The sequence below is a fragment of the Ovis canadensis genome, chromosome 7 (genome assembly GCF_042477335.2).
Source record: "Ovis canadensis isolate MfBH-ARS-UI-01 breed Bighorn chromosome 7, ARS-UI_OviCan_v2, whole genome shotgun sequence".
NCBI classification, from domain to species: domain Eukaryota; kingdom Metazoa; phylum Chordata; class Mammalia; order Artiodactyla; family Bovidae; genus Ovis; species Ovis canadensis.
This window is the reverse complement of record NC_091251.1, coordinates 60,714,569-60,740,029: the sequence shown is the minus strand read 5'-3', so window position 1 is coordinate 60,740,029 and position 25,461 is coordinate 60,714,569. Positions and strand designations below refer to the sequence as shown.

At 41.3% G+C, this 25,461-nt stretch overlaps 1 long non-coding RNA gene across 1 annotated transcript in view; it reads right to left on the bottom strand.

Annotated features, from left to right (window-relative positions):
* The window catches only part of LOC138443621 (uncharacterized), a 101,589-nt gene that overhangs the window by 4,003 nt on the left and 72,125 nt on the right, over positions 1 to 25,461 (bottom strand). Inside the window, exons 2-4 of the long non-coding RNA XR_011258225.1 lie at positions 13,219 to 13,373; positions 13,024 to 13,093; positions 1,126 to 1,225 (exon numbers count right to left, since the gene is read on the bottom strand). This is a non-coding gene — a long non-coding RNA (uncharacterized lncRNA). The remainder of the gene's footprint in view (positions 1 to 1,125; positions 1,226 to 13,023; positions 13,094 to 13,218; positions 13,374 to 25,461) is intronic.

The window sequence follows — 25,461 nt, the reverse complement described above, 5'->3', positions numbered from 1 at the left end:
CTATTTATCCCCCTTTAGAACAGAGTCTAAAAAGTGAAGATGATGTTGATGTTTGATTTTCTTGGGAAAAAAGGTTTATCCTCTATTAAAAATCAAGCATTTCTCAAACATATTCATGAATGTTCCAGGTTCTTCTGTAAGGGATGAGGAACAGAAATGCTTTCCTTTCAGTTAAACGATTTATTCTTTCCTTTCCCCCTTCTTTCTCCTCTTTGCTTTCTTCTTAGAAAATCAAAACAAAACCCCAAAGCACAAACCTTAGGGGAGCACTGTTAGTGCTGTTCCTCCAATCATACAGCTATGGGCCAGTTATTTTACATCTTTACTGGATTGTTCCCTTTGGTGTAAGCAGGTCCCCCTGTACATGGAATCCTTCAGGCAAGAATTCTGGAGCGGGTTGCCATTTCCTTCTCCAGGGGATCTTCCCAACCCAGGCATCAAACCCAGGTCTCCTGCATTGTAGGCAGATTTGTTTCCCACCAGCACCACCAGAGAAGCTCATCAATCCCATCCAGTGCTAAAGGTTTTTGAATCCTTAAGCCTGTTTTTAGTCTGCTGTGACCCAGCCCTCCTTTTTCAAGTGCACCCCTCTCTGCTTTCATAATTAGCGACTAAGAATGTTCAATTTGTTAGAACTAACTAAGCAAGCAAATACATAAATAGGAAAAGATACGCTTAAGAAAGGCACTGGGCAAACACTTTGTCACACTCAAAGCATTTCCTACTTCTTGCTTCTTTACCTTTTCTACTTCTTCTACCTGGAAAGGTAAATCATGGTTACAAAAGATTTTCCGGAGAGCTGACAAGGCTGACCTTTATAGGGAATGGTATCTCCTTTTCTTTTGCAAACATACTCCTGTACCCTAAAAGGTTTAGGATTATATTTTCAGAATGGTCCTGCCTTTGGGAGTCTGAGATTTTGGGGCCAGGGAAATCATATCCTTTGCCCATTTTATTCGTCGTGACAACAATACTAGTTCCTAATTGACAAGTATTTTATAATTAGAAAAACACTTCTACCTGTGTTCTACTATTTATTCTTCCATACAAGTGTATGCATGAATGAGGTGGTATACAAGTGTTTCTTCTTACTTTATGAAGGAGACCGAGACTCTATAGAGTTACCTGCTCAAGACATGACAGCCAGGCCTCTTGGATTTGGATTCAATGACTCCAGATTCAGGGTTTTGTTTTGTTTTGTTTTGTTTTTCTGGAAAAAACAAACCTGGAAAACAACCAAATATACTTAAGTGAACTGACTAATACGGTATTTATGAACTTTAGAAATCTTAGGAAATATGATATTCTAAATCAGAGAAATGTATAGTTCTTTCAAAGATTAATCAGAAAATCCTCTTGCTTTCCTCTATTAAAAATGAATCTACAGGGGACTTTTCTGGTAATCCTGTGGTTAAGACTCCATGCTTCCACAGCAGGGGTATGGGTTTGATCCCTGGTCAGGGAACTAAGATCCCACATACTGTTCAGCATGGCCAAACATTTTTTAAAACTTTTTTAGAAAATTATTTAAAAAATGACTCTAGATAATAAGAAAGACAAGAATAATCCATATAATTTAACTTAAATACCTATTGAAAAGTCACTGTGTGCTACCATGTGTATATGGGCTCCCAGGCAGCTCAGTGGTAAAGAATCCACCTGCCAATGCAGGAGATGCAAGAAACCGGGGTTCAATCCCTGGGTCAGAAAGATCCCCTGGAGAAGGAAATGGCAACTCACTCCAGTATTCTTGCCTGGGAAATCCCATGGACAGAGGAGCCTGGCAGGCTACAGTCCAAGGGGTCGCAAAAAGAGTTAGACGTGACTTAGCAACTGAAACAGCAATCATGTGTACATACGATAAAAAATTACCAACCTCTCCAAATCTGTTTGTGGATCTGTAAAATAGAAAGAGTATTGCTTTCTTCCCCAAAGAGTAGTTATCTCAGTTTACAGGTCCACAAACAGATTGGGAGAGGTGAGTCGTTTGCCAGAGTCAGACACAGAGGTAAGGAAGGGAGGCAGGGTCTTGGCCTGGGTCTGTCCCACTCCACAGCTGGAGTTTACAGCATGGTTTTACACTGCCTCTCCAAATCCCTCACAACTGAAAACCAGATTTCAGGATGAGATGACAAGCTTGGAAATTCTCTGACTAGGGTTGTAGATGGGTTTGGATGTGATATTAGGCACCACACTGCTCCCATCAAACCCCTGACTCCTTTCTCACTATTCCCATCAAGTTCCTTCAACCCCAGTAAAGATGAAACAGAAGACTGGAATCTTCAGGACAAGTAATTTTACTACTTTTGATCAACTCTGATAGTGAAAAATATCTTCCTTACATTGAGCTAACCCCCAGCTCCTACTGGACTCCATCCACAGAACCTGGTTTTAGTTTTGAGGCTCCAGAGAAAAGGTCTAATGATTTACGTAGCATGAAATTTGGAGACAATTACAGTGAGTCCTCTGAGTCTGCTCTCCTTTAGGAGAAAAAACTAGTTTTTTCAGATATTTCTCCAATGACATAATGTCAACCTTACTGCCTTGGTGAATGTACTTGTTTTAAAGTGAATGTGATTCTCTAGATGTAGTCAGCCTAGAGAAGAACAGAATTATTTCCTTCTCTTCTAAATGCTCTAGATCTGCCCAAGAGACCGCTAGGCTTTCTTTCCCTGATACTGTCGGGTTCTATTCAGTTCGTAATGTTCAAAGCCCCTGAACCCATGTCAGACAACATGCTGATAAGTCATGTGTCGCCAGTCTATGCTTGTGCAAATGCCTTTCTTTAAAAGTTTTTATTAGAATATAGTTGCTTTATAATGTTGCATTAGTTTCTGCTGTACAGTAAAATGAATCAGTTATACATATGCGTATATCCTATCTTTCTTAGATTTCATTCCCATTTATTACCACAAAGCACTGAGTTCCCTGTGCTATAGAGGAGGTTTTCATTAGTTTCTGTTTTATACATGGTAGTATATATAGTCAGTTCCAATTTCCCAATTCAGCAAATGTCTTTTTCTGATCAAATGCAAACATAAACTTTTACTTCTTATTATCATCTGTTTAAGTAGATTTGGCTCCCAAATCTAAACTGTTAAGATTCTAAGCCAGTTTTATTCAAGTCATTATAGAAAAATCAAATCCAGCCTTTAGAATAGCCACACTAAGGTCTCTAGCATTAATAAGTCATAGTTTATCAAGTATCCCCTTATTGACAGACTAAAGCCATTTGTCTAGTTGCTAATTTGTTTGGTGACTGTAAGCAACACTACAAGAACTATGTCCATGCTTACATATATATCTTCACATAATGGTGTTTTATTTCTAAAAAACAGTCTCAGAAGTAGCATTGCTGGGTCAAAGGGTGTGTGCTGCTGTAATCCCAGTAGATATTACCAGATGATTTTACTGAAAATTTGTAACTGTTCAGTTATGCTGTCGATATATGGGGTAGTGAAAAGAGTTAGAAATAAAGAAAAAAGTAGGACAGTGAAATCAAGCTGGGAGTGAAATAAGTCTTTGAAGTTTTATATAGTGCACATGTATTGCTTGATAAGCAGGAAAAAAAGGTTAAAGAAACTAAATGAAAATTTTCCTCATAAAGCTTTTTGTTAATAAGCCTGCCTCAACAATCATCTCTTCCTCTGTACTCCTGGAGTATTTATTGTTTGCAACACTCACAATCTGTTCCACTTATGAGGCAATTAATCATAGAGGACATGACCACCAACCCTTCTATTGTTACAATGAGCTGTCATTCAAGAGCTTCATTGCCATTCACACCTTCAAGACAAAAGAGCTCAGACTTGGAATCCAACTCACCAGGGCTCAAATTCCAGCCATTTACCTATTTCCCAAGTGTGTAACTTTGAGACATTACTTAGAAGCTCTAAGTTTCAGCTTCTGCATCTGTAAAATGGGTCTGATGTTGCTTTCCTTGCACATTTCCCTTTGTTTTCAGAATTAATAACACAATGGACATAAAGCCCCTGGAAGAGCACTCAGCACATACTACTATTGGGTAGTTCATGACTGTACATACTCCGACCACAGAGTCACAGCCAGCATTAACTGAGTGCTTCGGTACTGGGTATTTTGCAAAGTACTTTGTGTGCCCTGTCTTACTTAAAACTAAACTGTAACTCATGCATGTAGCCACTCAATACATTAAGAATAAGGTAAGCACTATTATGACCTCTGGGTTTCCCTGGTGGCTCAGACAATAAAGAATGTGCCAGCAATGCGGGAGACCCGGATTTGATCCCTGGGTTGGGAAGATCCGTTGGAGGAGGGCATGGCAACCCACTCCAGTACTCTTGCCTGGAGAATCCCCACGGACTGAGGAACCTGGTGGCCTACAGTCCATAGGGTCGCAAAGAGTCAGACATGACTGAGTGACTAAAGCACAGCACACCTCATGACCTCTATTTTATACATGAGAAAATAAGAATCATAAAGGTAAAGTTTAACTTGTCTAAGGTCATAGACCTAGTAAATATCAGAATAGGGGGTGAAATCCAGATCTAGCTATAAAATCTTCATCCAATAAATGGCAACTATCATAATTACTAACAATATCCTTGACTGCCTTAATTAACACAGCTTAAGCGATGAGCCTTAATGGAACCTCAGTAATGGAAGGATGGAACTCAGTAATGGAACTTAATGGAAGGATGGGTGAGTGAAGGGGATCAGTTCAGTTGCTCAGTCATGTCTGACTCTTTGCAACCCCATGGATCCCAGCACGCCAGGCTTCCCTGTCCATCACCAACTCCAGAACTTGCTCCAACTCATGTCCATCGAGTCTGGGATGCCATCCAACCATCTCATCCTCTGTCATCCCCTTCTCCTCCTGCCTTCAGTCTTTCCCAGCATCAGGGTCTTTTCCAGTGAGTCAGTTTTTCACATCAGGTGACCAAAGTATTGAAGTTTTGGCTTCAGCATCAATCCCTCCAATGAATATTCAGGACTGATTTCCTTCAGGATGGACTAGTTGGATCTCCTTGCTGTCCAAGGGACTCTCAAGAGTCTTCTCCAACACCACAGTTCAAAAACATCAATTCTTTGGCACTTCAGCTTTCTTTATAGTCCAACTCTCACATCCATACATGACCACTGGAAAAACCATAGCCTTGACTAGATGGACCTTTGTTGGCAAAGTAATGTCTTAATACGCTGTCTAGGTTGGTCATAGCCTTTCTTCTAAGGAGTAAGTGTCTTTTAATTTCATGGCTGCAGTCACCATCTGCAGTGATTTTGGAGCCCTCAAGAGTAAAGTCTCTTTGTTTCCATTGTTTCCCCATCTATTTGCCATGAGTGAAGGGGATAACCTCATTTAGGTTGTAGTCAGCCCTCACACTGCAAAGGGCTAGCACAGTCCAGGCAGGGCATTATACTCCTCCAGAGTCTAGGTACGGAGTGGACTCTGTACCACCAGAAAGTGGCAGTGTGGAGGGACCTGGTGAGATCTGAAGGACCAGAAATGGGGTTGGTGAGATGGGCCAGTCTCTAGGGAGAGGGGATTGGGAAGACTTCAGTTGTAGTCATGATGGGATTTTCATCCCACGGACTCAGGGATCAAATCAGAAGCAGTGTGAAAGCTCATGTCAGTGGTGATGACATGGCCACGGTGGGGGCTGGAGAGGACCAGAGCTCTGGGTCCATGGTACCAACATCCTGCCAAGGGCTTTGGTATAGGAAAGCCAACAGCTCCCAGGCCTCTGTGCTTCAGGGGAAATCAGGAGTGGAAGGAACCTTTGCTCACCTGGCCCATTCAGTCTCCATCAAACTCAGCCATGCTTAATTAGCTCCAGAGAATACGCTGATATCCCAAGCTTTGGAGACTTTACCCTGTGTTTTGTGTTCAGATAGAAGCTTTTGCCTCTTAAAACCTCCCTCTAGCTCTTGATTCAAAAGAATACATTAAAAAAATACATCAATTAAAAGTTAACACCAAGCAACATGTCACATATCCCATGTGAACAGCAATACTAGACTCCTAGGTGCTCATCAACTGCAGCTCTGCCTATGATCCTGCACCAGTTTCAGCACCTTCCTGATCTCATGCTCGCGGGCTCTTTCCTCTTAAAGCTCAGAAAACTGTAGTGTGTGAGCCTCAGCGTGTGTCTCTCTGTAAAGCACCCACTTACGTAACTCTTCCAACCACTTTCTCAAAATATGTCAGCACAGTTGGCTTGACAGTGTTTTTTAGATTTAAAATTTACGCTCAACACTTCAAAAGTCTGCCAGTAAGCCTGTTGAAACTTCCAATGTAAAAGCTCAGAAATTTTAATAAGCACTAGACAACACTCACAAATCAAAAGCATTCCTTTGAATCCCTTGCTGCAGGGATTCGGGAAGAGTAATTGGAAAAATTGAGATAACACCTCCCTAAATTAAACCAATCCTGCCCTCTCCAGAGGTTTTCATTAAATGCAGGGGAACGAGTACCGGTTTAGGACCTAGAAGAGCTGGAATTCTTTCCTGGCACTTGCTGGCCATGTGACTTAGGGTAACTGGGCTTATCTTTCTGAGTCTCTGTTTCCTTACTTGTAAAAGAGGGGAATTCAAAACCTCATGGAAAGTTTGGGAGGATCTAATGGGATGATGTTCTTGAAAGCTGCTGTAGCCTCGTAGCTGAGGCCCTGCTCTTCCTTCTCCTTTGAGAGTCATTGTGCATTGATTCACTTTCAAGATAGGGACATTTGTCACCACATTTGAATGGGCAGCTTGGGAGAAGACGACTCAGAACTAGTATTCTGACCTTACTGAGTTGTCTGGGAAAGCCACCTTTATCTCTGCATCTTATGACCTGATCTAAGAGAAATGGGGTTTGACCAGTCTCCTCTCGATCTGTGATTTGAGGTTTTACCTTTTCATTCAGCATCCCCCCTTCATGAATTATCTGGAGCAGTGATAAGACAGAAGCCCATCTTTTCTGCCCTGGCAGATAAGCCATCTCACTGGTGGGTTCTGACTTGTCTGCGTTTCTGCCCTGTTCTATGCTGTGATAGCATTTAATTCTCAAAAGTACCTTATGAGTGTGGTTGGGCAGATATTACTGTCTGGCATCATTTTATAAATGATGCAAGGGAGGAGCCAAGTGGGTGGAGAGATCCGCCTAGACCACACAGGTAGTTGGAGAAGTTCCCTGGACCACTGAAGGGAGTGACTGTGAGGGGAATCAGTAGACACAGAGAGCCCCACCTTACCACTGCCCTGAGTCCACTTTTGACAGACTCATCATCATCTCTTGCCTGGGGTAGCTTCATCCCCAATCTGCCTACTTGTACACTTACCCTACAGTCACTTCTCACTAGAAGCAAAGTGATGCTTTAAAAATATTTTAGTTCATGTTCCTCCTCTGCCCAGATCACCTCCAAAAGGGCTCCCATCTCACTCAGTGTCACTCCTTATCTAGTCCCCATGTATCCACCTCTCAACCTCTCTTCCTCCTGCACTCAGCTGCCTCGTTTACTCTACTCTGAATCCATTCGTCTCCTTATTGGTCCTTGCAAATGTCAAGTGCCTGCAGGACCTTTGCACTGCAATTTCTTCAGCATAAAACATCCTCCCCCAGACACCTGGATGGTCATTCACTTCCTTCAGCCCTCTGCTCAACATCATTGAATCAGACAGGTTTTTCCTGACCGCTTGTACAAAGTTATACTCTTAATTATTTCTACCTGCTGGTATCTTTTTGACCTGCCAGCAGACATAATTTACTTTTAAAATTCTTACTGCTTATTGTCTATTTTCTGTTCTAGAATGTATATTCCCTGAGGGCAGGGGTGTTTGCTTGCTGATACACTGGATGTGCTTAGAACTGTTCTGGTACATAGAAAGTATAGGAGAAATACTTGCTGAATGCGTGAATAAACCAAAACCAGGCCAAGAAATATGGCCAGAGAAAAATATCCATGAACGAATCATGAAAATTATTCATTTCTAAAATAACAAAAGAATTGGCTATGAGAAAAGAAGAATGTTCTTATAGCTGCAGGATGGGGCTTTCTTCTCTCCCCAAAGAGCTTTACGCAGGAGGAAGAATTTTTCATCACCATATTGAATTAAAACAGGATTGCATTCAGAACAGATGAGGGCTCTGAGAAGCTAGGGTCTTTCGCCTCCCTGCATTTCTCTGTACTTCCGCACATCCTTTTTCCCTGGCCTTTCAATGCCCCCTCCGCTTTCATCTTCAGCCCCCAACCCGGTGAAGCCTCCAAGAGGCCTCCTCTAACCTGTCTTTTCCTGAGCCCTCAGGCTGAATTAGCTGGTTTCCTACCTGTACTTGTGAACTTTTGTTAAAGCTATTGGTGTTACAAGTCTTTTTTCCTCCAGAAAGTATGGCTGCTAGGGTCATACTTCCAGTGCTTGAACCAGGACAGTTCTGGGCAAATCAGGACAGTTGGTCACCCTAAGGGTGAGCTCTCTAAAGGATCCTGATCACTTTCCTTTGTTTTTTCAGAGTCTAAATAAGACCCAAAGCCTGGAAGTTTAGTTAGGTGGAAAATGTGAAGATGTGTGTGCCAATCTTTAGGAACTAGACTGTGTTCTCTCTGAGCCTTTTGAAGATGAACTCTGCATAGCCCAGGACAAAATGAGAAATATTAGCACACACAAATCCTATTAGAAACAGAAGGTCCTTTCATGCTTGCTGTGCATGCGGAAGGGCACAGTCTTAAAATATGCAAACTGAATACCCAGGTGGTTCTCAGCCTTCAGTGTCTCGCTGCTGAAAGTGACCAGAAGCAGCAGTGGCACCGGAGACTGTGCTGGACTTGCAGAATTTCAGGCCCTACCTTAACCCTGCCAAATCAGAACCTGGGGCTTAAGAAAATCCCTGATTCATCTACACAGTAAAGACTGAGAAACACTGCTTAAGGGGACATCAGAAACACCCAATGTCAACATGTACTTTGCCAGCCACATCCCTGAAAATGCTGATTTGGTAGACAATTTTGATACCAGCAAAGGTCGAGAACTGCTAGCAATGTCTTTGTCCCATTGCTCTTGTTTTTCAAAATATGGTATTAGGACCACAGGTACCTGGTACTTGCAACAAGGACAGACTTCTGAGTAATACCTGAGAATGTGGAATCAGAATCTTTCAGGTAGGGAAAGGCCCTGAAATCAGTATTTTCAATAAATTTCCCCGGGACTTGCCTAGAGGTAGAGTGGTTAAGACTTCACCTTCCGACGCAGGCGGTGCAGGTTCGATCTCTGGTCGAGGAGCTACAATCCCACATGCCTTGCTATGCCAGTACCATCAGACACGCTCAAGGATTAGTTTTCAGGATCACATTTTGGAAACTTTACCCAAATCAAATTCAAGAATGCCACTCAGATTCATCATGTGATGAGGCAAAATGTATCTTTCTATCACTGCTTAGAAGATTCAAAATGACAGAACAAGAAAGTAAAACAGTAACATTTTTCTCATGTAACCCATGCTCTTTCTGCGATCCCACAGGAGAAAGATTTAATAGGAAGAGATAGGTTGCAATACCAGTTTCACTGGGATTGAGCTATGTGGCCTTAGGTAATTCAAACAACCTCTTTTGACCAGTTTTGTCAGCTATAAAATGGGTAATAATGCCTATTCTGCATGAGTGTTATCAGGATGAAACGTCATAGGATATGCATTTTGAAATTTATGACATGCGAGCAAATGTGATTTACACTACTTAACTAAGTACTACTACTACTGTTACTACTACTACTATTCTAATAATCTCACAGTGGAAATAAACATCAGGGTATTAAATTGAGAGGGGAAGACACAACAAAATGGAAATTCTTTCCCCATGATGTTTCCTTCATCCAGGTCTTGGAAAAACAAATGAAATTGTCTCTCTTGTCCATGATTTGATTTAGGAAAATGACAACAGACATTACTGAAGTTCTACATCATTGACGAAATGAGTTCACATCTATTACATTATTTCATTAATTCACACAATATTTCCAAGGTCGCCCTCTGTGCCGGGCCCTGCGTTTAGAACTGGTAAAAGCCTTTAATCATGAAACATTTCTTGGTGAAGAGGACACTGCATGGCAAATCTCTGCCAGGCACAGGCAGGTGACACGCAGGGGCTTGCCTGAATTCCTAAACCTGAATCATACAGTACAATCATTTCACTAAAAAGAATATTTTTTACAAGGGGATAGTCCTGGTTTCCAACCTTCACCCCCATCTTCTGACCATGGGCCACATCTCATGTTAAAACTATAGACAGCATCATTTTTTATTACTTTGCAATTTTACATATTTTTTTCAAATCTAGTTTGGTATTTGGTGTCTGCCTCTTAGAACCAAGATGCACATACAGGCTCTATGACGAACTTAGCAATTTAGTTCAACCAACATTTATCGAGTGCCCTTGAATGTGAGGCGTGATGAAACTCTACGATCTTTGCCACATGGGTCAACCACTGAGGCCATACATGCAGAGTGCAGCCATGCAGGTGCTCTGAAGCCCAGCAGAGCAAAACAGCCTCCTTTCATGTGGATAATATACAACCTAAAGGAAAATTTCAGCCTGCGTTATCACAGGTCTTTCTGTTCTGCTGGGCCATGCGTGCCAAGGAACACAGAAATCTCTTTTATTTTAATTGTGAGACATTCCAGCTAAAAAACATCCTTGTGGCTGGCGTGTTTAATTGAGCTCCTGAGAGGCTGTGTCGGTGAGACTTCGGGATGAATCGCCTGCAGTCCCATTGGTCTCACCAAGAACCCATTGATGTTTCATAAATCCAAGTCGGTACAAATCTAATTGAGTTACCATGCTGAATTAGCTCACATCTAAATGGCATTCATGTCTACAAATGGAATAATTAGAGTCTAGAAAATGGGATATATCAAGTGGCATCCCAAGTGACAACAGAGAGGCATTTGTATTCATTCAATCAACTGCTTGAAGGAAAAAAAAAGCTGCTGCAAGGCTTGACTTGGGCTGGATGATTATATGCAGTGTTTGGGCGCTTTGGTGTCTCTTCTTTTTTATATTTATATTTACCTGCAAAAGGCCCCTTTATTCATTCTTCAGATATGTGAGAAAGGAATATCAGATGTGAAGTTATTTTTAACCACCTGGCTTAAAAAAGAGAGGGACAGTCCCATTTCAACCTACAGATCTGTTTGTTTCCAACAATTTCAAGTGGCTTCCTATTTCTTTCCTTTTGAGCTTTCTTTTTCTTCTTCTGCATTCGCTTTGAAGAACCCTGATTAAGATGAATCCACACCCTGGGATGCGGGAGAGAGGCAAGTGGACTCAAATATGAATGCCAGACCATCTTCTATTTGAAAAGGGCCAAAATATCTAATTATAAAAAAATAGAGTTCATATCTTGTCCAGAAAGGACCTCATTAAATGGTTTTATTTCCAAGTTATTTTCATTGTGAAATTTTAAGATATTTGAATTTAATGCTTCCTCGATTAATAGTTCAACTCAGCAAATATTCCAAACAGGAAGAAGGCATTTTGACTATACAAGCTAATGGCCGCCATCTAATTCACACTGTAGGCTTCAATCTAATTTACATGCTTAGTTTATTTATTACCCCAATTAAGTTTTGCAAATAGTTTGCAATGAGGTCCCCATGACCTCATAACTCACAATTACTCTTGGGATCTCCTGCCCACTTTGGCACATTTTGAATAATACTGCAATATCTTCCAGGAAAGGGTTGCGCTTAAAAAAATGATGGCTGGTGATTGTATCTTGTCCATAAAAGACAGGATCCAAAAAGTGTCTTAGGTCTGCTATTTGGTGTGTAGTTTACACACCTCACTATTTGGAATTGGCCACTGATTTTCTCATCAGACCTCCCTCTCTTGTCAAGCCTGTGGCTGCTTCACTATGAGAATAATTTGCTCATTAAGATTTCGAACCAGTAAAATCCAAACCAAGTCTGTAGACTAGTTCATAACACTGTGCCAATGTTACTTTCTTAGTTTTGACAAATGAACCATGGTTATGTAAGATGTTAACATTAGGGAAAGCTGGGTATATCTTTGCAACTTTTCTGTAGACAGAAAATTACTTCAAAATAAATAGTTTTTTAAAAAGCTTTCTATTTGTAATCTAAAAGTCTAGTAATATCTTTATAAGTGCCCCCTATTAAAGTCCACTCAAGGGAGTTTCCTGGAGGTCCAGTGGCTTGGACTCAGTGCTGTCAGTGTTGTGGGCCTGGGTTCAATCCCTGACTGGGGACTAAGATCCTGCAAGCTGCTCACTGAGCAACCTCCCCTCCCCTCCTCCACAAAAGGGCCACTCAAGTGGGCCAACATGAGCCTAAAGCCTGTGGGGTGGCTGTGGTGCGGAGTTTGTGCATGTGTGTGAGGGAGCTAGGTAACGGGAGACAGAGGGGCCCTGGGTTCTGCTGGCATGTGTGAGAGGGAGCGAGGTAACGGGGGACAGAGGGGCCCTGGGTTCTGCTGGCACATGTCCTGGCTTTGATATACACCTCATTATCGATGAGGAAATTGGGGTACCAGCCACTAAATCTTTATGTACCCAAATTTCCTCAATAGTGCAACCAGCTGGGGTTCAGAAAGGAATAAATGTGGAAATAATGACTATGCTTTAGGACACTAAACAGTTGTACAGATTTTTATTGAACGCCTCTGAGGAGGCTTCCCAGGTGGCTCAGATAGTAAAGAGTCCAATACAATGTGGGATACTTGGGTTTTATCCCTGGGTTGGGAAGATCCCCTGGAGGAGGGCATGGCAACCCACTCCAGTATTCTTGCCTGGAGAATCCTCATGTACAGAGGAGCCTGGTGGTCCACAGACCACGGGACTGCAAAGAGTTGGACACGACTGAGTGCCTAAATACATATGAGGAGGTGAGTGGGAAGGGCAATATAGAACTATGGTGTGAACAATACCCTAAGATATTACAGAAATCATGGAAAGAGTCTTTGGCGTTAACTCGCTAAATCTACCTTTACAGAGGAGAAACATGGAGTGAAGAAAATGACCCGTTCAGGGGTCACTGTCGGAAACGGAACTCACCCCTTCTGCTTCCCCAGACTGTGCTCTTCCTTCTGGGCTGCACTTCCCAATGTCGTGTTCAGGACTGGCCCTGACAAACGTCAAGCAAAATGATCTGCTGAGTGTTTCCTTTCCAGTTTTGATTTGAAAAGTTCCCCCTCCACACTTATGTTATTAGCATGTAATCACAAGGACTTTCCAAACTAAAAGGCTTGCCTGTTAAGGATCAGTTCAGTTCAGCTCAGTTCAGTCGCTCAGTCGTGTCTGACTCTCTTGTGATTCCATGGGCTGCGGTATGCCAGGCTTCCCTGTCCATCACCAACTCCTGGAACTTACTCAAACTCATGTCCATCGAGTCGAGGTGGCATCGCCTGTTAAGGATGGCCCAGTTATTAATGCAGAGAAAATGTGTTAAAGTAAATGGAATCAAAGTACTGCATAGAATTGGGAATTCCAATGGAGTGATAATATCCAGTTATGTGAAACATCTCTACACACCTTTTCTACCACGGCTGAGACATCCTGAAATCTAAGTTCATTTAACAGAATCCCCTCCTTGTTTTTCCATTTTCCTTGCAGCATCACTCTCCTCATTGTTCTCCAGATACCAAATCTTAGAGTCACTTTTCTTTTTCTCTGTCACTGTCTTAAGTTAATGTCTTACCAAAGCTCCTCTTGGGAACAGAATCTAAGTCTGACTCATTTTCACAAACTCCCCAGCATCTTACAGGATGCCTGATGCCTCTCTCTTATCAGGTGTTCAAGACTGTTTGACAAACATGTCTATGGGAAAGCTGTTACGTGAAATCTTTCAAAAGCTCATGTCAGAATTCCTCAAGGTCCCAAAGAAAGAGGATTTCTCTTTACTTCTTTTCACACTTGACACCATACAATATTAAAATGTAAATTAATCCCTTTCACTACAAGTTGGGCCAATGCATTGATTATCCTATGTAAATCAGATCCCCAAAGAATATTCAGAAGAGCATCCCTCCAACTGCCAGGTTAAAGGAGACTTCATTCTTTAATGTTAAATACTTCCACTGTAGGTTACTATACAGTTCATTAATAAATTACAAGTCTCCTTGTATTTTAATCTATGGATATACCCATTTCTCTCCAATTTACATTGTGTTATTTACCTGTTTTGCGTTAATATCCTATACTAATGACTCAATACCTGAGTGTTTACTTTTTGAAATAATCATATAATCAGATGCAAGTTGGCTTAACATTTTGAATGCCGCCCCCAGCAAAAATTCACAGATATGGAAAAGTAACTTGATTGAAATCTTAAGTAGGCTTGTTATTAAATAACTCCAAACTGGGGCAGTAAAGGTGACAGTCTGTAACTAGCTGAGATAAATTTATCCTTCACCTGAAATTTTTGCAGCAGAGGACTGACATGGTATCTGTGGCTCAGTCCACTCAGCTTTCATGGGAAAAGTTTTCCCAGGAATTGAGTCAATAAGAAGCTTTGGGGGAAAGATTTTTCAACACTCCAATATTCTTGTCTGGAAAATCCCATGGACAGAGGAGCCCAGTGGGCTACAGTCCCTAGGGTCTCAAAGAGTAGGACATGACTGAGCATGCCCACATGCATCTTGGCGAAGGATCGTCTTGGCTGACTCTAAGAGAATTCTGGTATGGTTCTGTGTATCTACAAAGTCTTGGATTCATTTACTGAAGTCATTTAGTTGTCTGAGAAAGAGAAATGGAATCAGTAGGAAAGATAAAAGTTCCAATGCTCATCCAGTACAAACACAGAAAGAGACAAAATTTTGTGTTGCTTTTAGCTAAACCTAACAGAGATCCTTCTCCAGTATTCTTGCCTGGAGAATCCCAGGGACAGAGGAGCCTAGTGGGCTGTCATCTCTGGGGTTGCACAGAGTCGGATAAGACTGAAGCGACTTAGCAACAGCAGTAGCAACAGAGATCTTACCTCAAATGGCTTAATAAAAGAGGAAATGCTTTACTGATGAGGAAGTTCTGAGTGGAGTAGCTCCACCAGCAGCTCGGGGTTGTAATGAAGAAATGGCTCCTCTCCATCTTTTCCCTCTGCTAATAGCAACATGTCAGCTTTGCCCTCATATTGGCTCCCTTCGTGGGCCAGCAGATACAGGATCATTTCTGCAGGAAGAAGTGGGCCAGTTCTTCCTCATGTCTCTTTGTAAGACAAGGCATCATTTCTGAAAGCCCAAAGCAGATTTCCACTAGGTTTGTAGTGGCTAGAACTCAGCCACATGCCTTCCTTTCAACTAATCACTGGGAATGGAAATGACATTACAAATCTTGGGTTAGCTTAAACAGGGTTTATCCTTGAACTGTGGTCACATTCCCTGAGAAGCAGACACCTAAATAAACTTGAGTTTATGTCTGCAAGAAAGACGAGACAAATGGACATTGGTGAGTAACTCCACAAAGCAAACACACACTCTGTAAAATGACATGGGAATCACATCTCCACAACTGGACGCTTCTCATGCCACAACGTCTGTTAGACGTATGCAGAGAAATCTGTAATTCCAATACCTGAAGGGATGCCCTTTTAATAAGCGATAGAAAAGGGGAGATGAAATTACACTAGGAAGGACTTCCCTGGTGGTCCAGCGGTTAAGAATCCACCTGCTAATGCAGGGGACATGAGTTAGATCCCTGGCCCAGGAAGATTCCACATGCCACAAAGTGACTAGGACTGAGTATCAAAACTACCGAGCCTGTGCTCTAGAATTGGAGAGCCACAACTATTGAGCCCACATGCTGCAACTACAGAAGCCTGCACACCTAGAGCCTTTGCTCTGCAACAAGAGAAGCCACCGCAGTGAGAAGCTGGCGCACTGCATCCAGAGAAAAGCCGAGCAGCAACGAAGACCCAGCGTAGCCAAAAATACTTAAATAAGTAAACTGCACTGGGAAAAGTTCTCCACCCCCTGACGTGAATCATTAAAAGTACTTTTACTTGTGGGATCACACACAGAGATGACAAATAGGAAACTGCTTCTCCGAGGGCTTGTCTATACATAATGTGTGACTAGCTGTGGCAGCTAACAAGAAGCCTGGGTTTAGGAAGTTCCAAAATTCAGTCAAGGTATCTGGGATGCCTTTCTTAAAGCTGGACCAGAGATGGGGTCATAATTCTATACACTCAGTTGCTCAGTCCCATCTGACTCTTCATGACCCTGTGGACTATAGGAAAGTGGGAAAAAAAGGAAAGTGAAAGTGTTAGTCACTCAGTTGTATCCAATTCTTTACAACCCCATGGTCTGCGCTCCTCTGTCCACGGGATTCTCCAGGCAAGAACACTGGAATGGGTTGCCATTTCCAACTCCATATAATTCCATAAGTCATACCAAATCAATATCATAGCATTCTGTTAGGAGGAAGAAGGATATAGAGAGGGGATTAGGAAAACCATAGGACATTTTAAAAAGAAGACTCCTGGAGGGACAGTGCCCATCCATGGAAGGCAGAGGGAAGCCCTCCTTGGTGAGGTAAGAGTACCTCCTACTCAGCACTCAGAGCACTGAGAAGTTCTCCTTGACATCAGCAGCTCCTCATAAGCAAGACTCTCTTAGCTTTTCCTACAGGGAATGGATGCTCCGGACAGATGTGTGTGTAGTCTGACCTCTAGGCAACTAATTAGACTTTTTTGCTGTGTCCTCACCTCCAATTTCATGTGTTGAAATCCAAACCCTCAAGGTGACGGTATTAGGAGGTGGGGCCTTTGGGAGGAGATTATGTCAGGAAAGCAGAGCCCTCACAAATGGGATTAGTGGGATGAGAAAGCCCTTGCCTTGCTTCTCATCCCAAGCAAAGTGGGATGAGAAAGCCCTTGCCCCTTCCAATATGTGAAGTTACAACAAAACAAGGCAGCCATCAAGGAACAAGGGGGCTCTCACCACACATAGGGTCTGCTGGTGCCTAAATCTGGGTTTTCCAGCTTTCAGAATTGTGAGAAACTAAGGCATAGTTTTTGTAAAATCACTCGGTCTCTGATATTTTGTTATAACAGCCTAAACAGACTGACATTTATTGTAAAATAATGAGCTTACTTCCCAGTCCTGTAACAGATATCAGAATTCCCATGCATATGTAGCAGACTATGTACGGACACACCTAGATACCAGCGTGTATTGAATTGTTTCAGTTACTGTCATCTTTTACCCAGAACTAGATCCACTCCAGGTCAGCAGATAACATCCAAACATGCACGAAGTTCACTGAGGCAAGTGTCACCTTCACAGTCTCTCTGCTGATTATTTGCTTTTACCATCTTCCATAATTAGTATTTCTTTAGACTATCAATTGGTAACTAATGGAAATATTCTGATCATCTTTGTTTAATAAGACAAGAAAACCCTTCTATTTTTATACCAAACATCTTCAATTAATTCAATTAACATCTTTAATTCAACTTGACAAAATCTACAAAGTTTGCCATCATAAACACCTTACTCAATGAAAAATTCTGGCCTATAATTTTTGTTTACTACACTTAAATTTTACAAGAAAGAAGCCACTCAGATAAGCTTATATCAAGTGAGTGTTTAGAGTTTAAAGCCATGTCCCTGAGATCTACAGGCTTCCCTAGTGACTCAGATGGTAAAGAGCCATCTTTACCTGCAATGCATAAGATCCCTGGGTCAGTATCCCTTCGATCCCTGGGTCAGGAAGATCCCCTGGAGAAGGGAACGGCTACCCACTCCAGTATTCCTGCCTGGAGAATCCCACTGACAGAGGAGATTGGAGGCCTACAGACCATGGGGTTGTAAAGAATTGGACACAACTGAGTGACTAACACTTTCATTTTCCTTTTTTCCCTGGGATCTGTAAAGATTCAGCTCAATCTCCTACACCTTCTTCATCTCCACCCACAGGTTCCAAGATGAGATGCTAGTTCACAATGGGAGTAAGAAGTAGGCAGGCTGCACATATCTCAAGCATCAGGAAAAACATCAAGTATTTCCACAAGACTGTAATACAAAAAAAAATAATCTAAGAGGCATTTCAACAAGAGCTGCAACCAAAAGTGTTTCTGATTAACACTGGGGCAATTTATCAAAGCCCTGAACAATCTATTCCTAACATAGAACTGTTTCTTATAGTCATTTAACTGTTGTTCTTTCACCAGATGGAAACTCTTCAGAAGTGCCTTCCCTTTCAGAGAGCTCTGTCCTTATTAAAACACCATTTGTGGTCTTAATTTATTCAAGTTTGCACTCTCTAGCTCCTGGCACACAGGGGACACTCCTTATCAAGTGGCAATGAATAACAGTCATCGCTAAAGGTTGTGCGGTTTCCTATAGAGATAAGGTGTTTCTTGCTATGAACTACAACGTGCAGGAAACCAAATGTCAAGACAGGTTCATTGATTAACTGAGAAAATTAACTTTTCCCCTCAACATCAAAAGTAGATGCAACACCGAAAACAAAGATATGCCTATCCTCCAGTTGGGCTGCAAAAGGAAGCTGCTTGCTTCCTTTTAAATTTTGCATAAAACCAACATCTCTCTCTTAGATTTAACTGCTTCTTTAAAAGAACTCAAGTCTTTCTTTTATTATTGTAAATATCATCTCATAAACCTAAAACTAAGGTAAAACAGAGAACTGAAAGCTCAGTGATACTTAAATCAGCAAGATGTAGACCACACACTCAGCTGTGTTCACATTTTGTTAAAATGCTATGCTTTAAAAACCAATTAGTAGAGTGTGTTATGCATGCGCATAAACACTGTTACCAGCAAGCTGGCATGAGAAGACCATGAGAAAGACCACTCGATGAGGGCCCATCAGGAGTGGCCATTCCTGAAGTCAGATGATGCTCAGGCATGTCCAGAAAGACTGGGACAGTTGTCATCAACAAGGAAGACAATGATAGCTTGGTCCATATAGCATCCTGAAGCATCAAATCTAAGCCTGACAGTTCATATGTCCATTTCAATGTATGCACTTATTGTTTCAAAGTGTGGTCCAAGAAGCTGCAGCATCAACATCACCTGGGAACTTGATAGGCAAATCCTTAGATGTTATGTATATTCATCTACCCATCTACATACAGGCACATAAACTCACATCTCCCACTTCATGCCCCCATGTTACTTTTTCAACCCCCACCTGCACCCCCAATATATTGAATCATAATCCTCCTTGCAGAATATCCTCAAGTGATTCGAATGGCCGTTCACGTTTGAAAGGCACTGCTGAATATCATTCTAAAGTAAATACCTTTTCTTCAGTGTCCCCCATTTTACTGGATTCCACCACAAAAAGCACATAACCCAAGTGATTGTTTATCATATACGAAACACAGAAAGAGGAAATTTTCCCCAAGGAGGAACAGACTGAATAGTATTAACAGTGCTTTAAACTGTAATGAATTCCCAGTCTAATTCACTATGAGGTTTCAATTTATACCACATTTAGAGTACTCCAGGTTCAAGTAATCACTGCAGTAATTAGCTTACTTCCAGTCCTCCAAAATAAACCCACTAATTTTTGCAATCAGCCTTCATTTGGTTAATCACCAGTTTAATTGATTTAATTAGTTTGATCTGCAAAATTAGTCAAGTGTAAATACTGTTTTGTAAACAGAGTTTAGCTCCAAGCTGTAAGATAGGGAATTCTAATTCAAACCTAGAGTTAATAATAAAAACACATACATATAGGATTTTGTCATGAAATACAGCAGTTTTAAGTTTTCAAGAGAAAGGCCTGTGAAGGTTCTAGGGAATGTTTTGGAAATGTGCTGTTGTAATCACAAAATTGACCAAACTAAGAGACACCCCGCCCCCCCTTCCCTGCTTCTTCTCAACCAATTCTAACACCATACAGTGGTTATGTTTTGAAGACGATTATAAAAGGAATTATTTGTCATTTCCCTTTTTAAATGAGCTGGCTCAAATAACCCTAATATTGACAGTTGCCCATATTTTAATTTCATGTTATTTTTAATATTTCAAGCCTTGCCCATTAAGGGATATTTTAAACCTTTCTTGAAACAAATTTGAATACAGTAATTGACTCTTTAAAGCAAACATGTCTACTTATATTCACAACATGGAATTCTGAAGATGTAGCACACACTGTGTGATGCAAATTATTTCTTCACTTTTTACTAGTTTTTTAACACACTGAATTTGACAAGATAAAAATTCCCTTTAAAAGCCCCCAAATAAATTCATTCTAAGTGCTAAATTCAGTAGATTCCCAGTTGAATAAGACAGTCTTTCTATTTAAGATTTCTCCTTGGGGATTTTTCTGGCAATTCAGTGGTTAAGACCATGCTCCCAGTGCAGGGGGTTATGGGCTCCATCTCTGGTCAGGGAACTAAGATCCCACAATGTGCTGCACAGCATGGCCAAAAAAATTTTCAAAGCCAAAAAAAAAAGAAAAAAAAAAATCCCCCTGTTATATTTTAAATGAGAGAGAAACTAGGTGGGAAGGTAATTTTTTGTAGACTCTATTTACCCAGATTGCTTCTCACTACTGAGCCACTATTAATGGCATCTCTTCGGAATTTTCCACACCTTTGCTTGATATATATATTTTAATGTAATTATTATTTGAGTATTTTGGGATTCCATTAGTCGGAATGTTTCACTTGGATTAAAAACTGTGTTAGGAAAGTGGTGCTACAAATAAGTTATCAAATTGTGAAGGGAAAAGACAACAATATGGTTAAATACCCAAACTGGGCCAGCTAGTCACAATTTTTTACAGTGCAATGAATGCTGAGACAGGGGCTAGGAGTAGGAGCAAGGAAGTAGCCTGTGAATAACTGAATTAACATTAAAAAAAAAAAAAAGTCTACCAGCTTAGAAAAAGGGTGTGGTCATTTGTTGTCCCAAACAAAATGTTGAATTTATCTGTAAAGTATCCATTTATCAGGTCTATAGGGCTTCATACTGCCCAAGGAATGCTTTCATCTAGTTTGGGATTTTTACTGTATTCTAAAACTCTTTATGGCTGCTAACATTTGGATTTCATGAAATACTCTTGATTTTTTTCAATCACTTAAGGTTCTGACAATGCTTAATTCACAGGCTGCACACAATCAAGTGGCAGCTGGATGTGGCCAGAGTCTCCCCATCCCTATTCTGTTATTATGGGACAGTTAGTACAGATATTATTTCCAACAAAGCCACTTTAAAGTCCATTTCATAACCTGTCATTTACAATTTCATATCAATTTCAAAATGGCTGTTCCCTGCTTATAGAAGTCACTTCATATACTAGATCCAAAGACATTAGACCAACAAGGAATTAGATATGGGGTTCAGTAGGTATTGAAGAAGAAGAAAAAGAGCCAGAGACTTCGCTACAAATGTGAGGTCCTAACTGCCTTCTCAAGAGTCTTTAGGGCAGAATCAGGACTGTGCTTAGTTGCTCAGTTTGTGACCCCATGGACTGCAGCTGGCCAGGTCCTCTGTCCGTGGAAATTCTCCAGGCAAGAATACTGAAGTGGGTTGCCACACCCTCCTCCAGGAGATCTTCCCAACCCAGGGATTGAGCTCAGGTCTCCCGCATTGCAGGCGGATTCTTTACCATTTGAGCCACCAGGGAAACTCTCCCTCCCATTCCAGCTATCTTTAATATTCATACTCCCTTTAAATGACATTTTCCCTGTTGAATATTGTTCTAAATTATTTTTACTTTAACTCGGTTTCACTTGAAGCAAATTACTATGATTGTGGGAAAGGGGATTGATTGAAAATTACAACGTAATTTGTCTGCTTCTATTCTTCTGTAAAATGACTCTGAGTCCCTAAGTCTCTTGGAAGGTTTTGCAGATATACACTGTGGGTATTTAGTACTCATTTCTCACTATTCCTGACAAGGCGGTTGGAACCATCACCAGTGGGGCTTGATTACTATGTTTCAATAGGAGCTTAATTTTCTACAAATTCCCCAGAGGTAAAAGATGAGGAGCCTAAAATGCATTCATCTCAAATCCTTCCATTAATACAGCTGGAAACTTCCAAGAGACAGGAAGAGCCTTGTTTTTGTTTTTAAATGATTCTGATTTAATCTCTATCATTCCAGTAGCCATGGAAGCTTCCTTGGAAGTTCTAACTGCATCTTAGTGGGTGCATGACTTTGGGGGAGGTCATTCAATCTCTCTGAGCTGCAACATTTTTTCTGTTCAGTGGATTCACAGCAAGTGAATGTTCCCATTGCTCATCAAATCCTCCCACCTTGATGACCTGGGAGCTTTTCTACATGGGAAAAATGCATGTGGAAATGCTTTGTACAAAGGATAGAGACTCAAAAAGGTGGGGTTCTGTTAACATAGGGGTCCCTAACCCCCAGGCTATGGACTAGTACCAGTCATGGCTTGTTAGGAACCGGGCTGCACAGCAGGAGGTGAGCGGCAGGCAAGTGAGCAGAGCTTCATCTGTATAAACAGCCACTCCCCAGCTCCCTATCCCTGGCATTGCCACTCAGCTCCACCTCCTGTCACATCAGGGGCAGCAATAGATTCTCACAGGAGTGGAAACCCTACTGTGGTGAATTGCGCCTATGACGAATCTAGGCTGTGTGCACCTTATGCGAATCATCCCGAAACCATCCCCTCTCCTTCCATGGAAAAATTGTCTTTCACAGAATCAGTCCTTGGTGCCAAAAAGCTTGGGGACTGCTGCGTTAACACACACGTTATTGAGCATCTCTTAAGCATAGGAGGCACAAAGGAAAAAGTAGAGTTAAAATGGGCTGAGTGCTGCTGCTGCTGCTGCGTCGCTTCAGTCATGTCTGACTCTGTGTGACCCCATAGACGGCAGCCCACCAGGCTCCCCCGTCCCTGGGATTCTCCAGGCAAGAACACTAGAGTGGGTTGCCATTTCCTTCTCCAATGCATGAAACTGAAAAGTGAAAGTGAAGTTGCTCAGTCATGTCCAACTCTTAGCGACCCCATGGACTGCAGCCCACCAGGCTACTCCATCCATGGGATTTTCCAGGCAAGAGTACTGGAGTGGGATGCCATTGCCTTCTCTGGGGCTGAGTGCTAAAGAGTAGTATAAGCAAATGTGGTTCATGTTGGAACACCCAGCTTTCCTGGTATGTGGCTGCCAGTAAAGTCTTGAAAAAGGAGACAGGGCTAAGCAAAAAGAGAGATGGAACAGTCTATGCAGTGAGAAAGGCATCGTTCTTTCATCACTCCACATTTGATGACAACTTTTTGTTGTTGTTGTTTAAAGAAACCTTCCTACTCCAGCTTGGCATAATGAATTTGTCTGAAACTTCCCCTGGCAGAATTTGCACAATGAGCACCTACTCTTGGATTTTTGCTGGGTTCACATAGAAGTGCTGGAAGAAGAAAGTAAACCAAAACAAGAGGTGAAAGAAGAAAATAAACCAAAACAAGAGATTTGAAAAATCTCTTCTCATTGTTTAGCCCCAATAAGATATGTAATTGTTACAACTTACTACAGATTTCCTTGACTTCTAAGGTAACGAAGTACCCATAAAACCTTCAAATTGTTTGTGTAGTATCTACATTTTCTAACAAGGAAAAAGATTTAAACGGCAGATTTTGAGCATCTCAGAAATTTTAAAATTCTCAAGGTATTTGTGTGAGATTGGTAAAGGCTTCTGTGAGGAAAGGAGAAAACTGCCTCATAGATGAACTTGCCCACCTGGGAGTTCCAAGTGCAAACAGCAGTAGGATTTGGGAGTCTTAACATTTTGCAGCAAGAAGCCCCAAATTTATTTGCCAGAGTGTATCCAGGTTAATACATATATTTGGCCAAGTTACTGAGGGCCCTGCTAAATTCCCCAACGTTTTTCCAGTCAGTACACTTTTCAGATTTTGGGTGCTAATTTGTATCATTTGCAAAAACAACTGTGAAAGCTATTTGGTGCTTGCAATGCAATTATCACTAAAGAGGTTTGGGGGAATTCTCATTAAACTGAGTCCCAGATGTTTTTGCCCTTGTGATTTGTGTTGATCTGTTCTTTGTCGGTTCTAATTATCAATCAAGATGAATGAATTAGTTATCCACTTGGTGAAAAGCCTATTTACGCATATGATCAGGACCCAAGCTAAAAGAGCCTTCAGAGAAGTCTAACCTTGGAATGGACCATTTCTTCATGCACAGACAGGCGGGCACAGCATTGCTCTATCTTCCTGTCTCATTCATATGCTGGGGTTTTACATTTAATGTGTGGTGCATGTGAGTGTGCACAAAAATATGGACACACACACACACTACATAAATACACTTCTGGAATGACTAGAGATCTATCTGTAACCACTTCCTCATCTAGCACAGTATTTTTGATTTGAGGACTTTCGTGTGGATAACATTTCCAAAGGGAAATCTCTAATTGCTGAGCTAGGGAAACCATGCCCTAGGAATTTGATTACAGTATTTTAGTATGTTTGTTTCCCTTGGAGTTGCCCACCCTGCTATTAACAGGGACACATACTATCCAGTGGGCACTCAGAATTCCTCACAGGAGATTAGGACACATTGTGAATATGTATTAAACCACAGTCCCCTGCTCCTGCAGCCTGCTGTGCCTTGGCTGGCCCACTGGCAAGCATTCTCAAAAGCAATGTTTGCAGTATCAGACTGGCAGGATGCCGCCACACATGGAATATGTCTTTTTGTGTAACTGTTTCAGTGCTCTTGGGAACAAACTGGCCGTCTAATAAAGATTCTTGAACTGGGAATTCAGATGGCTTTGGATAGGCAAGAAATGTCCATCTGGGAGGCGGAAGGAGGGGGAAAGAGTGCCATGCCCAGGTATAGTCATTTGTTAGCAAATTCCCATGCCTCCATTCATCAGTGTATAACATTACAAAGGGGAGAACCTTTGTGTCTTTAGTAACAGCAGGTGACATCACCCATCCTGTCTAAAGGAAATGTAAATTAAAATTGTGTGTGTGTTGAAAAGGGAGAAATTAAACTGCTTCATCCAAGATATATAATTCATAATGTTGTATAACCAGAAACTAATGCAACATTGTAAAGCAATTATATTCCAATAAGAAAAGACAAATGGTAAGCCTTTTCACTGAGTTTGAATCTGTTGTGTATATATTTTATATACATATTAAAAGATTGCTTAAGAAAAGGCCTATTCTCCAATTATGTCGGAGAGTTAACAAAACAAGTATTATTAACGTATACTGAGAAATTTTTTAAATCACTGTTTCTAACATTTGGAAGATAACTGGGGGAATCTTGAAATCACACAAGCATGTCGTTGGTAGACTGGTTGGATGTTAATTTACCTTCAGGAATGAATGAAGCAGGCTGTACTTTTGCATGAGGGTTGTCTATTATGTAAAAAAACTTTAATTCTATTTTTTTTTTTGAAAAATCAGCTGAGGGGTATATCCTTTCCCTTGAGTCAATAAGAGTCCTTGAGACTGTCACAAAACAATGTCCCTTGAAAAAGGGAAGGAAACTTTGACAATGATCAACAAAAGCTCTGAAAAGGTTTATAACCTTT